Source organism: Microtus ochrogaster, linkage group LG5 (genome assembly GCF_000317375.1).
Source record: "Microtus ochrogaster isolate Prairie Vole_2 linkage group LG5, MicOch1.0, whole genome shotgun sequence".
Classification (NCBI taxonomy): domain Eukaryota; kingdom Metazoa; phylum Chordata; class Mammalia; order Rodentia; family Cricetidae; genus Microtus; species Microtus ochrogaster.
In genome coordinates, this window is record NC_022031.1 from 55,851,360 (window position 1) to 55,865,967 (window position 14,608).

At 43.4% G+C, this 14,608-nt stretch overlaps 1 protein-coding gene and 1 pseudogene across 1 annotated transcript in view; both read right to left on the minus strand.

Moving 5' to 3' along the window:
- Positions 1 to 380, minus strand: part of LOC113457742 — a 2,240-nt pseudogene extending 1,860 nt beyond the window's left edge.
- The window catches only part of Plag1 (PLAG1 zinc finger), a 39,680-nt gene extending 25,226 nt beyond the window's left edge, over positions 1 to 14,454 (minus strand). The window contains exon 1 of the mRNA XM_026786572.1: positions 14,389 to 14,454. The gene's annotated coding sequence lies outside the window, so the exon portion shown is untranslated. The remainder of the gene's footprint in view (positions 1 to 14,388) is intronic.
- Between the last annotated feature and the right edge of the window lie 154 nt (positions 14,455 to 14,608).

A 14,608-nucleotide genomic window follows, 5' to 3' on the forward strand; every position in this document is an offset into this window, starting at 1 on the left:
GCTGCACTGCTCGTGCGAGTGTGTGTGTGGGCACTAGGGAGTGCTGCACTGCTCGTGCGAGTGTGTGTCTGGAGGACTGTGGAGGACTGTAACATCAGGGCACCTTGTCAGGACTTGTGAGTAGTCCCGATACTTCAGATGCCTCAGCTGAAGTCTTCCAGATAGCTCAAGTGCCAACTTACATTATCATTTTAAAATGATTATTTGGTAATGGTGCACAATCTCTCTTTAATTTTCCTGCTTTGCCAAATCTAATGAGTTCGCTTTGACAGAGGAGTCCTTTCCTACCTTAACGCAAGCCTGTAACGTCAAAGCACAACAATGATCGTGATGATCCTGAGCATGGTGGAGGACATGGGCTCCGAGCAGCCAAGCACCATACCGATGCCCCTCCCCAACACAGCGGTGTTAAAGCAGGCACCATGTCCCTTCTGAGCCAGTTTTTCGGGGAAAAACAGTAAGTTGGACGATGGGATTTGGGGTCCGGGAAGATCAGCAGTCCAAGGCGGTGGTGACCGAGGTGACGGTTAAGGGGAGCAATGAGGGACACGGGTGAGGAACAAAAGCACACACAGGGTGGGTGGCGCTGACGGCTGAGATGCAGACACCCTCCGGTCCGACTTGGTCACCGAGAGTCTCTCCTAGAGGTCCAGATGACCATGTGACTGACATGCTAAGGAAAACACAGACGTTTAGCTTTTTGCCCACCCGGTTTATACCTAAGAACTGAGCTGAAGAAAACTGCCAGAGAAGTAAACAATGATCTCTGCACATGACCACGTAAGAACTCTAAACCTACCTAGCTAACAACTGGGAGGAAACTAGATAATTGTATTTATTCACCAATTCTGTGGATATTTTATTCACTTTACCTCCCTCAAGCATCTTTTCCCCTCGGCAGTGCCAACCTCCTGAGGAAAGAGTTTGTGTTTTGTATGTGGTCTCCGTCCTTTACCATCCAGCCTATCACAGAAGAAAACAGCACCGTTTCCCTAGGAGGCACACCTAGTGGCATCCTTTTGTTATCACCATGGGGTGATCTTCAGTGCCATCACTGTGCAAACTCTAGCCCTTGCTTTCCCGAGTCCTCGGTTTGGCCACTTCCTTTGCACTTTCCCTTGGTGGCACTGCTTTCCCACTTGTCCTTGCTTACCGGCAAGCCAGCATGTCCCGACACTTGCAGGCTGCTGGATCTCCTAGCCCTCTGCGCACCCTCTCACTGAGCATCAGGTTCCTCCTGTGCTATGTGCAGCTTCATGCTCATGAAACCACTATCTCTGCCTCTCTCGTGGTCTCCCATGTGCCTTTCTATATAAGCCAACTCCCTACATGTCAATCTTTCCCTCCTGGGTTTTATGCATACTGCAGACGGCACCATGCCTGCTTCGAGTCAGACATCAGGTACTAAGCTAGAGCCTCTCCTCAGACTGCAAGCAGGGCTTCCTCAGACTGACAGGTGGCAGAAGACAGGAAGAAGGAATCCAAAGATGCATAGTTCTGAGGGGCTGGATGAACAAGGACCCTCGGAGACAGCAGCAAACACAAAAGAATTTCTGTATAGTCGCCTGAATAACGAGGAACAACCTGGAAAACCTGGCAGGATAATGAGACAGCAGTCCTGCTCCAGTGAGGGAAAACTTTAGAAACTAGAGGCAAAGGGAACAAGTTAGGGGACCAGCTAGAGAGGCACCTTCCCAAATGCCCTGTGCTCTCCTTGGGGACTGCCAGCCAGAAGTAAGTGGAGCTCCTGAGCCGCATAAGGTGCCCCTTGCAGGATGACGGTGACTGCTGTCTCCTCAAGGCCCGTGGCTAGAGGGCAGGGGCTCCTCGAAAGCTACACAGCTCCTTAGACAAGTGAACCAGCCCCTTCTCTATCCCTGGGCTGCTCTCTGAGCTGCAGTGACAGTGCCTGTGTCCAGCCACCTTGTTACCCGCTAGGAGCTCAGTCCCATCTGCGTGTACCCAGTCTTCCTCCTGAGCTGGCATTAGAGGGTAAGGTGTGCACCTCCGGCTTTTATCTCTTCTTTCTCTGAGAACCAGACATATAGTGAACATCTGTGCAATCTGTAGGACGAGTTGCGGGGAAGAAAGTCTGAGCAAACCTTGTGCAGCGGTTCGGAGCTCTGTGATAAAAGTCTTCTGCCTAGGAAGATGTCCCCAGGAGTAATTATTGCCCCCACCTCAAAAGAAAAAGCTGTTTGGAGGAAAGCCATGACTACCGGAATTGTGTATTACAGTGTTACTTGTATATCCCTCTCATGCTAAGGAAGCAAGTGTTTATCCTCAGTGGAGTACAATATCAGGTGACTGCTCTGAGACCCTCACAGCAGGGCCAAAGTCTCAAAACAGGTTGTGTGCCTTTCTCAGTTCCTGAAAGCTGTGAGCATCATGCACTGTATACAAATTGCCTTCGTCACTACTGGGTACCTTTCGGGACAGAACCAGAGTGCTTGTAGCATACAGACAGACACACAGATTCCCTGCACAGCATTACGGGGAATGCTGCCTGCACGGATCGTCTGAAATCTATTGTAGGCCATTTTAAAGATAGACAAAAGTTGAGAAAGTAGCAAAATGAATTCTTGTAGCCATAACTGGTTTTGACAGCAGTGTAACAGAACAGCAGGACACAGGAAAGCAAGAGGCTAGAGTTTGCAGATGACAGCACCAAAGATCACCCCATGGTGACAACTAAAAGATGCCACTAGATTTGCCTCCTAGGGAAAGAGTGCTGTTTTCTTAGAGATGGGGAGGTAAAGGACGGAGACCACATACAAAACACAAACTGTTTCCTCAGGAGGTTGGCACTGCTGAGGGAAAGAGATACTTGAGGGGCTGGAATGAAGGTTAAGATTTGGGTTTTACTTTTTTGATGGAAGAAAATATGAGCACAGTTTATAAGCAGAGAAGAAAGATGGGCAATTCCAGTATGGGAGGGGGAGCCTACCAGGTTGTCTCAGCAGCTCGCCTCATACCATGCATAGACAGCTAGACAGCTAGGATACAGTCTCCCCAGGGCTTGGAAGAAGTGTTGGGCAACACTACGGAAACCCAGGTCACAGCCTGCTTTGGAAAGGCGGCAGGAGGCCTGGTGAGTCTTAGGCAAAGGCACCAGTGGACACTAAAGGTGGGGACTGCAGGGAAAGGACGGAGCACAGGGCCTGAGTATCACTGGATCACCAAAGGTCCAGCGTGAGACTCAGCGAGCCTCTCTCCCAGCCAGGATAAAAGCCCATTGAAGAACTGACCGGGCATAGCCTTTGTCTCATTGGCTAGCCTCCCCTGCTGCTCCTGCCCACTGCCATCCCAATCCTCAGTCCCAGGGCAGACCTTCACAGGGCTGTGCGCCCTTGCTCTAGGACTGCTCCTCTGAGCCTGGCTCTCCTGTCCTTTCTCCACATGTCCACTGCGACTATGCCCCTACAGCAGAAGTGCCAAACTGCAATTCTGGTTCCAACTGAGTGACCATGGGTGGTTTTATGAGTAGAAGCCAGATGTCTAAACTGTAAGTTGTAGGGGTTGCTGAGAACCAGTCACTACTGTAAACAAATACCCAGAATTCTGGTGAACATGGACCTGACGGGGAATACCTGAGCACTCCAAATAGCAGAGGATCACGTGAGGGCCTGCCCTGGTCAGACCCAGCACACCCATTTCCTCCTGCCCTGCCTGGCTCCCTCAGGACCAGGATGGCAGTCTCAGCGCACCAGGCGAGAAGCACATCTCTGCCTCCTACTCCTGGTGAAACCATTTCTTTCACCTAAATGTCACTCCCTCTTTTTTTCCTGCATCTTTCTAACTCAAGCCTTTTCCAAGGCCCATCTCAAGCTTCCCTTCTTCCTTCCATAGTGTTTGATATCTATGTTACTCTCTGGACATTTAAAAATATACTGCCTTTGTGTTTCTTTTGTAGTTTCGCCCACCACTTAACTGGCATTTTTAAAAGCAAGTAAAAGTTAAGGCAGTGAACATAGGTACCCTAAAAGAGTGGCAAGGGTACTTCGATATCCACTTAGCACAAGAATCAAGTTTTAGTTGTCAGGAAGCGAAGTAAAAAAGTCATTCTGGTCTCTCACTACAGAATGGGTCAACGTTAGGTACCAATGACCATCTCGACCAGTGGCATGGCGCTCCGTCCTCGAGCAAAGGCAAGGAAGCCGCAGTCTGTCTTTCTTTTTTTTTTTTTTTTGGTTTTTCGAGACAGGGTTTCTCTGTGGTTTTGGAGCCTGTAGACCAGGCTGGCCTCGAACTCACAGAGATCCACCTGCCTCTGCCTCCCGAGTGCTGGGATTAAAGGCGTGCGCCACCACCGCCCGGCTGCAGTCTGTCTTTCAAACCAGTGTAAATTCTTGTGATTTTAGGCAAATCTGTACAGCTGTTTACAATGCTTTGTTAAAATAATGTCAGCCGGTCTAGTTTTACCTTGAGGTTGCTATGAAGAGTAAGAAACAAGAGAAGCAAATACATTTTTAAAAAGTTTCTTTGGACGCCGGGCGATGGTGGCGCACGCCTTTAATCCCAGCACTTGGGAGGCAGAGGCAGGCGGATCTCTGTGAGTTCGAGACCAGCCTGGTCTACAGAGCTAGTTCCAGGACAGGCTCCAAAGCCACAGAGAAACCCTGTCTCGAAAAACCAAAAAAAAAAAAAAAAAAAGTTTCTTTGAAGATGGTAGTATTCCAATACTGATTCAAAATTTAATCACATTTTCATATCAGTTACGTTTAAAAAGATTCCAAATGGTATTTACAGAGCTGAAAAAATGCCCAACCCTTCAACATGGGGACCATCACAGGACTGCCCAGGTGAAGCTCTCGCTCTTGGCCTTCTCATAGGGGGTAGACAGCACACACACACTGCAGTGATTTCCTTTACAGCTCCTGGGAGGGAAGGGCCATGGGTACACTCCAGTCTTAGGAGTTCAATATCGAAAATTAACCAGCCTAAGCAATACTTTCCACTGCTACCATATAGAATTACATTGTTTACTGAAGCAAAGCCATTCAAAACTCCTGAAAGAAACAGTGACCATCCAGAAATCAGGTGGCTTGGCCGTAAATCTGACTCAAATGAACTATGTCTGAGATCCTTCCTGTAAAACAAAGTTTAGATTTATAATATTTTTGAATCTACTTTCCCTTAGAAAGCACATACATTTCCCACCAATTCCACATATATATGTATTTATATATATGCATATAAATACATAGCTTAATAAGCATCCATACAACACTCTCCAACCTGAGTGAATCAGTGAAACGTTAAGCCTCAAATTTTAATTCTTGCAACAAATTTATTACTTCTTAAATATGTTAATCTTGGTATTAATAAATTTATAATTAGCTTTTGTAGTCCGCTCATGCTGAGACTCACTCAATGCGTGCTGTACACCCACTCCGTCTGAACTTCCTATCTCAGGCTGCTTTGAAAATGAAACAAGAAAGGTGGAAGCAGACGGATGCTGCTGCGGTCCAGCCCAAGTGTTTTATGGCTGGAGCACAGCATTAATACTTAAATACGACGATGATATAATTTAAAAGTCATGTTGGCCAGTGATTCACAGAACTTAACCAATCAAGTTAAGTTTCCTTTCCTCCTAAGCAGAAACAGTCTCTTTTTGTGTGCGATCGTTTTGGTTTTGCTTTTACTAGGAAGAACTTGCAATTATAACTTGGCTAACATAAAAACTCTCATGACACTCCTCATCCTTACATGCTCGGGACCTCTGCTTCCTGACGTGACCAGTTTCAAGCCACACGTGAAGGACTCGCCCAGTGCTGTTTCGTTTCAGTGACACGGCAGATTAGACAGACAGCAGCATTTACCTTCAGGGTTTTCCCAAATTCTCTCTTTTGGCAGCTGAACACGGCACTTGTGGGCTGCAGAACTTTTGAGACCTAGCCGGAGTGCAGCAGCACACACAGAGGCAGGGCACACACAGGAGCGTCCACGCGCATCGCCCTGCACGCTCCTGTCCCACGGGTGCTCCAGAACCTCACCACTGGCTAACACAGCAGCTGGGTGCCTGCCGCAGCAGCTCTGCCATACACAGGGTGGCAGCAGTGAGAGCAGAGCAGAGCCAAGCAGCAAGCACACTTGGATGCCAAGGGGAGCACACCAGTGTGTCTGAATCCTGATTAGGAAAAAAGTTCGCAGACACACGGGCATTTTGGTTTTAATTAACAAGTTCTTTTCATTCTGGCAGAGGGACCATGGACTGCAGAGAGGCATTATGAGTCACCCTCGGGACGGGACCCGTTCTGCTCTTTTAAGCTGCTTTCTCCTTTGCTTGCTGTGACCAAGAAAGGGTGAATTGAGTATCATTTCATTCAAGTATGACACTGGGCCAAGGTGGAGTATCCATAGTGCCTACTTTGAGATAACCTGAGCCGTGGGCAAAGGTACTTCAGAACACGACTCCCTTCTAAGAACAGCATGCAGCGAGAACAGGGGCACGCTGAAGAAATAAGTTTAATAAAACTGAATGGAGTTATAATATGCACAATGAGGACTTTTGAAGAAAACACTCAGAACAGTGCCTTTACCCAAAAGCAGCACTGTCTGCAAACATGTAACAGTTAAAGCTCTCAAACACAGTGGATGCGCAGTGAGTACCAGGCTATCTGTTAACACTTTTCTTTGAGAAACAACCAATATGATTGAAGATACTAAAATCTTTGATGCAATTTTGGCCATTTAGAATATGTTTATTAACTGTCAAAGACAAATGCTTAAGACCTTTTGCAGACTGCCAGACTTTATTTTATTTTAACAATTACTTTGTTTACAAACTTCTAGGACTTAAAAGCATATTCAGAAACAAAAACAATTCTTTCGGCTAAAATTCTGTCTCTTTCAACAGTAAATCAATTTATTCAGATAAATATTTAAATCTCTCTTTTTTTCCAGTTAAGTTTATTATTTGGTGGTTTATTTTCATCTCAGTTTGGGTAACCGATGACGGCAACACATCTTCACACACAGTCCTTTAAAACATGACGCATGACAGTTACTTTTGAGGACTGCCTTATACCTTTCTTTAGAAGTCTGAAAGGAACCCCTGGGAAGGCTGACATGTGCCCTGCCCACCGAGCAGACTGAAATTGGCTTTCTGTGTGCCATCCCTTCTGAGGATGCACAGGTTTTGCTTCGGGAAAGTAGAGCAGACGAGGTCCCCGAGTCCTACAGATGGACGCACGCTGTACTCACCTGGACGTTCGCTCTCTGGAAACCTCTAACTCTGCCAAGAAAGAACCAACAGGGCTGCTGCCACCACGATTGGTGCAACTATTTTATTGGCCGTCCAGTTCTATCTTAATGCTGATATCACACACCTTTCCGACAGTTTTCAAATAAAATACTAATATTAGAAGAGAAATACAACTAAGATAGAAATTTACGCAATTAAATTACCTCAGCAATAACAAGTTACCAAAACACAGGAAAAACATTTTCTGACATTTACTTAAGCAGTTTTAAGGGTCTGAGGCTGAGTTTGCAATCAGGTACATTGGACACACCACTGTTCATTTTAAGGACAGGACAGATCTTACCCATCACATGCAAAGTACCAAAATTTCCATAAAGTTATAAAAATTATAATAAGTTTCATGTCAAAGCAGTAGAGCTAATTTCCCTTCTCCAGAATGGAACCCTCACAGAAACTGTCCTTAGAAAATGCAAAAGGCAACCTAAGAAAGGGAACGCACTCTTATTTAAATGCTACTTTACTTCATTGCCTTAAGATGATACAATAGAATCTTTTATTGTAACTCCTTTGGGCACTCTGAGAACTAATTTGGGCTCTATAATTATAGCATTAAGACAATATAAGAAAATAAAGCAAATTTACTGAGAAAAGCTAGTAGACTAAAATTCAATCGGTGCTGTGTTGAACCTGCAAAGTTAAACAACCTTAAGCTTCCAGCTTTGGTTCCCTAAAATTCTCCCCATCTAGAACAATCCCTTGATGGATCTTCAGGGAAACAGAACCGACAGCTACACTTTCTGATTCTGCCTACTAGACAAAAGACTTAAGAGTCCTCATTTAAAAACTGATTTTTAGTTTCCAAAAAATGTATCCTAAAGATTCTAATGCCCACTGATCAGACAGTAGTTGTTTTTTTTTTTTTTTCCTTTTTACGGTATGAGGCGCATCATTTACTCTGACAACATTCTCATACTCAGAAACTGTAACATAGAAAAACCATAAACAACCTACACGCAGTACACCAACACTGGTCTGGGACAATAGTTTAATATTAACAACTGAAAAGTGTAAGATGAGGCTCTCGTTCTCAAAACAGGTAGATCTCAAGACTCTACAGTGCACTACACTGCCAGAAGGACTCAGAGCAGGCTGCAAAACTAAAGGTGAATTTTAGAGACCACAAGAGAAGGCTTCAATTCTCCTTCAGAAAACCAATGGCTAATTAGTAAATGAGAAAGAGAAACGTCTTTAATCAGCAGCATACACCTTAAAATGTTCTGAAAATCAAGTCTCATTTGTGGAACACTCCTATCTGCATCTTGTGAAAGGCTTTAAAGTGTTCTCAAGGTTGTAAGAAATTATTCAAATTGCCCCTAAAAATCCACAGAACAAAAACTATTCTTAGAATGAGGCTTTGAAATTTATTTTACTAACCTAGAAAAGTTTTAAGCTTTCCAGTAAAGAACAAGGAAGGCAATTTTCAACGCCTCCTAAGGCTCTCAGACTATTTCACAGAACTACATACTTAAATCCTCTTTAAAATCTTTTTTAGAAACAGCAGAAAATGACTTTCTCCTTTTCCTTCTGTTAAAAAGAAGAATTTCAAATCATCACAACAAATCATTCGTAGAATTTAGTTTAATCCAAATCTAAAGAGAGAAGGGGCAGAGGCTCTGAAGGTCTAATTTTAAAAGGTAGTTACAAATTCAGCAATTTACACTAAAATTATTCTCTGATAAGCTCCCCCAAATTAACACTCAGATATCCTTTTGTAAACTTGCGATTTTTGCTTTATAGCTGGTTATGCTTTATTCATAAGTTGAATTTTAAGGTTATCATAATTAACTGTTTTATTCTGAAATTCTTACTTCTCCGGTCTCTCATCATTATTTTGAACATTTAGTTTACATTGATGCCGAGTACACTTCGATTGTCAGAAGTCTTATATTTAAATGGCACCAAAACCACAGTTTTGTTCTCTACTATCTTCACATTTTAGGTTTTCTATGATTTTAAATTAGGAAAAAGTTCCATTTAAAAAACAAGGCGAAGAATACTCCTAGCAAACTGAGTTTCCCATCAGCCTAGGCTGTAGCAGCAGACATTCAGCCTGTGCACGCATGCCCATTTCATAGGCAGTCCTCTCAAACCCCAACACAGACTCTGGTTAGTTTCAACACCAGGATCCTGCGGGGACTCTGTTTACAAGGCACACAGGGACCTTGAAACACTAACAATTTTAATGTCACATCACACTATTTCCCTTTTTAAAAAATGAGATATTATTTGTTTTATAACTTTTCTGTACTTGGATATGCATTATAAAAAGTAAAAGCCTTAAGAATAACAAACACTAATACATATACAAAATCAGAACCCAAAAGCATTCAAATGTCTCTGAGAGTCAGCATCACCATATCCTGGTCAATTCTCTCCTGTATGGAGGACACACAGACAGGAGGACACACAAGGTAGAATGCAAACCTCAGGGAGAAAGGCCAATAAACTGAAAAGTAAAATTCAAACTATGCCTCTGTCATAACGTCTATTGGGCTTTTCTGCAGATATATTTCTCATAATGTCAAATGTTAACACCTACACACCAACCTTTCATAAAAATTTATAATCTAGAAATACTCATTTACTTTCTCAAATTAAATCTGAAATTAAAATTTCAAATGATATATAAATTTGCCCTGATACGAAGGAAAAGCATTAACAGCAGATTTCAGAGTTTCAAAAAAGTTAACAGTGATATGATTACAAAATAAAAGCAACAATAAATCACTTCTAAAGTGTCTTTGTGTCGGGATGGAGAAGAGCTCTTCTGTATGAGTTCTGAAATCACAGGGAACCGTGGACCCTGCCCTTGCATTGAACTTGTTTGTAAACACTTTTCTAAGCCTACCTAAACACTTACTAATTGCTTAAATGTGCTGCCTACATTAATTCCTGTTAAAATTAAAGAAATTAAAGGTCTGCCTTTGTTTTCAAGCAATGACAGACATGCTTTCAACATATTCAGTGTTTTAGAAAAAAAATGTTTCTAAGGTTCTTCAAACACTTGAGATGACGGCTCAAGGGAGGGCTTCTCTCTGTCACCCTGAACAGATCCCCCTTGCTTAGCTTTTGCTCAACAGATACACTTTTCTTCTGAAACTCTTCCCTCACATGCTCACATGGAACAGGTTAACTTTTTATATGTTAAATTCCCAAAGTAGAAAATTACAAATAATAATATCAAAATATTCCTAGAAGGGTGAACATTTTGATTATACAACTTGAGAAAAATGATTACTGAAAGCAAACTTCAAAGGCAGCAATGGACATGGATTTTAGTTGTCTTTTTTAAAATCCCAGTTACAATAGGAACATGACATTTAATTTAGAAACAACAATTTAATTCTTAGGTAAAATTCCAGGATACTATATGAAAATGTATTTCACAAAAATAAAAACTCTAATAACAATGAAGGAAAATTCCCATATTTGATTGATATTAAAACATAAACAGCATTCTTAAAATTTCCAACTATATTGATAGACAAATTCACTAATTTAGCTATGAAATGTATTTACTGAAATATTTTGATTATAATAAATACACAGATATGGAGTTTTATCAGTACTAGCCCACACTCACTACATCATCTACCACAGCAGAAAAATTCTTTTCAGAGTTCGGAACAGCAACACTGGGCATCTAAGTCTCAGACAGGGATCTAAACCAGTGAGGTTTCTCTGACCTTATGTGGAGCAGGAGATACCCTTAGATAATTTTGTAAACTGGTATAATTTAATAGGACTTCTAGACAAAGGACGTTCAACAGGTAGGATTTCTATGGCATCAGAAAACCTTAAAAAACCAGTTCAATCCAGCTATTGTGGCTCTCTATCTAAACGAGACTCTAAGACTCACAGGTTTTAATCTGGACATTCTGAGCACATTTTCTGATTTAGAAAAGTAACTGGCTGTACAAAACCCAAACATAAAGTTTATATCACTCTATATGAGAAAGAATAACCTTTAACAGGAGAACTTCTGTTGAGGTTGACAATAAAGAATGGATTCCTATTTTTAAGTGCCCAAACAACTTAACAGCTCAATGAGCTAACAACTAAAAGCAAAAACCTGCCTTGACTTTGACTGACACTGAATTTATTGGTATTAGTATTTGGTTTGCTGAAGTGGCAACTGTTCAGTATCCAAAAGTCTGGTGTATTTTAAGCACAAAGCACAATCCTGACTACTTATAGTCAAAAGTAACTATCTTAAGCCAAAAACACAATGAAAATGCAAAATAAACTTCAGAGGTTTTCGAAGTAATACAGGAATTTCTGAACCCTTTGGACAGAAGGTTAGAGTGGGTGGGGGGGTTATCTTCTTCATTGATACTTTAATCTCTTTTCAACCCATTATGATTTAATAGTGATTTGTGACACTGTGTTTTCTTTAGTGACTTCTTAGAAAGCTGTGGCTGTTTCCCAAGTGGGAAACCACAGGATGATGCTCACAGGACACTGAGAGAATTCTCGTGAAGGTATTTACAGAAAGGTGCTGAGAAATGTTCAGTTAGAAACAGGAACTAGCACACAATGGACTTCAAAATAATAACTTTCATACAGTACGGCAAAAGAGAACATTGCCTAAGAAGCCTAGAAATTCAGTTCTAACTCTGATCCATTTCTACAAACTGTAAAAAACAAAGCAACACAGAGGTGCATTTCCCAAACTCCAGATGCCTGTGGAAAACCCAATGTCAGTTGTTTCCAGTCCAGATCAGTCTTCATCTCAAGTACCAGGACAGTTAACAATGTACACATTTGACCTTTCGAAAATACTGTGGCCATCGAAGGCACAAGAGCCGATAGGAGCTAAAGATCAGTAAACATTGCCTGTTAGACACAAATCCCTTCTGCTGAAAAGATGCAAATTGATAGGTTTCAGGATTTTCAAGCATTTTCACTTCCAAAGGGTAAAGTTACAACATATGCATAGGGTGGACTTGAAAAATGGATGTGTATATAAAGTTTTCCATGGTCTTCACGAGAGCCACTCCCGCCTCCCCAGAAATGCCTACTGCTTACAATGTTCAAGAATCTTCACCACTTTGCCTGTAACTTCCAACCAGAAGTCCTCAATGTACCTGAAGCCAAACTGAATATTAGGTATTTTACAAAATGGCTGTAAACCCCCATTATGGGCATCCATGGCTCTTTGATCTCACTGCACAGAATTCATAACTGTTCAATAATGCTATACCATTACACCACACACCTTCAAGTATTTCCATTTTTCCACAATTCCTTCCAAAATCAGCTTCCAGAGAAAAGCAATGTAACATGAAAAGTTTCTGGGAGGGCTCGTTACATAAAAGAACAGCGTGGATGAAAACTAAGCCACACACATGTCCATCTTCTGCCGGGCTTGTTTATCCCTCCTCTCCCTCCATCACTCCTAAACGTGGGTGCACTTAGTAATGGAAAGAGAAGGCTCTTCCATCAGCACCCACTTCCAGCACCTCTGCCTCTGGTCTTCAGACAGTAAGTCTGCTTAGGTGATGCAAACCCTAAGAAAAGAGAGGCTGTCCCTTTAAAATGCCCTGCTCTGTCCCAGATCCCACGTGGAACCAACATCAGCAGCACTTTCCCACTACCATCAATGTGATGCAAGAGGCACCATCCTTTTATATACATAAAACCAGAAACCCTCAGTCCAACATTCCTTAGTGAGGGCGAACAGGTGAAGCAAACGTGTCAGGAAGGGAGAAGCCAAACAACTCCCCACCCCTCCCCAGAAGGTTCGCCAGTCTCGCCCTCCAGTCTCTCTGGGCAACAGCACCTTTCCACCTCTTCTCTGGAGAGCCCAGTTTAAAGAAAGGAGGGAGCCACTAACAAAACCTGAGGCATAAATGCGACGAAAATGCAATCTAAAGCCGCAAAGGTTTTTTTTCTTCCAATCACACACATTAACTCTATTAAGAAAATGGCATCACTGTCTTTCCTACCAAAAAAAAAGCAAACCCCGCAAAGATCATTAAAAGGGAGTTATAAAATAGCAAATATCGTGTTTATCTTATCTCAGATCAGTCCACATTACCAATAAGTTTAGCGGTTTCTGCACTACCACCTTCCCCTCCCTCCCCCTGCTTCTCTTGCATTGGATTTTCACGTTTTCTCATTGTCGGTGGAGTTATAAAAGGCTTTTGCCCTTCGAAAGTTTTAAAAAATAAATAAATATTAACTCCTTGGTCCCTGCAAAGTCAAAATGGACTTCAGGGGAAAGGCGGTTCACACTTTTACCTTTAGCGAGAAAGGGGGGAGCATCCCGGATTTTTAGGGATTTTTTGCGATTTTTTAACAATTTTTATTTGGTTATATGCCTGAGTTCTCCCTCCATTTTGGTTGTTTATGATACTGACAACAAGCTGTCCCTGCTCCGTCCCGATCTCCTGCTTTCATTTAGCACCCCCTCCCCCTACGCCCCCGCCGCCACCCTGCTGGGTCCGGCGCCCCGCGGACCCCGCACCCCGACTCGGCTATCCCACCTGGGCAGAGGGCAAAAACAAATGCATTTCTCCAGAAAAGAAAAACCTCTTCGGAAAAGGGGGCAAAGTTACCCCAAGTCACTCCCAGTGCCCCCCAAATATTGCCGACCGCGGGTCTCCGCCAGGCCCTTTGGGAAGCGACCTTCCCCCGGGATGTTTTGGTGGAAAATGCGGAGAGTTTCCTCTCAAAACCGAATTTATATTAATTTTTCCCTTATTTTTCGGGTCTCTAATGTCTTCCGCTCTCGCTGCTGCCGCTGCCGCTGTCACAATATTCACAGCACCAGAGAGGAGGAGGAGGAGGAGGAAAACTTTTCAAACTTTCCAGACCCTGAATAAAAGGGTTTTTTTTTTCCCACCGACCTCACCTTCGGGTCCCCAGACGCGTCGCCCCCTGCCCTGTCAGCAGCGACCTCGGGAGTCCTCGCAGCCCCGCCGCACGATTTTATTTGATTTTTTATTATTATTTTTCTCTCTGGGGTCCTGAGCAGGGGCTGGGAGTAGCACAAACTTTTCCTCCTCCTGCCGCCGCCGCGGCTCCTCTGCCCCCTCGGCTAGTCCCATAATTTAAATAACCCTGATATTCCTCCCGCTAAACGCCTCCCCGCCGTCCCGGACCCCGGGAGAACTCACCGCGGGGCTTTAACATCCTCCCTCCGGCCCGTCCGCCGCCTTTACACCGCCCGCGGAATTTCTAATAATTTTTTTCTCATATTTCGGGCTGGACGCGGCGGGCCTGGAAATTGTTTCCTTACGCCTCTTTCCAGCAGCCATTGTAGTGTATGCGCTGCCCCTGCAGCTCAACTTGCAGCTGCCGCCGCCGCTGCCGCCGCCGCCGCCGCCGCCGCCGCCG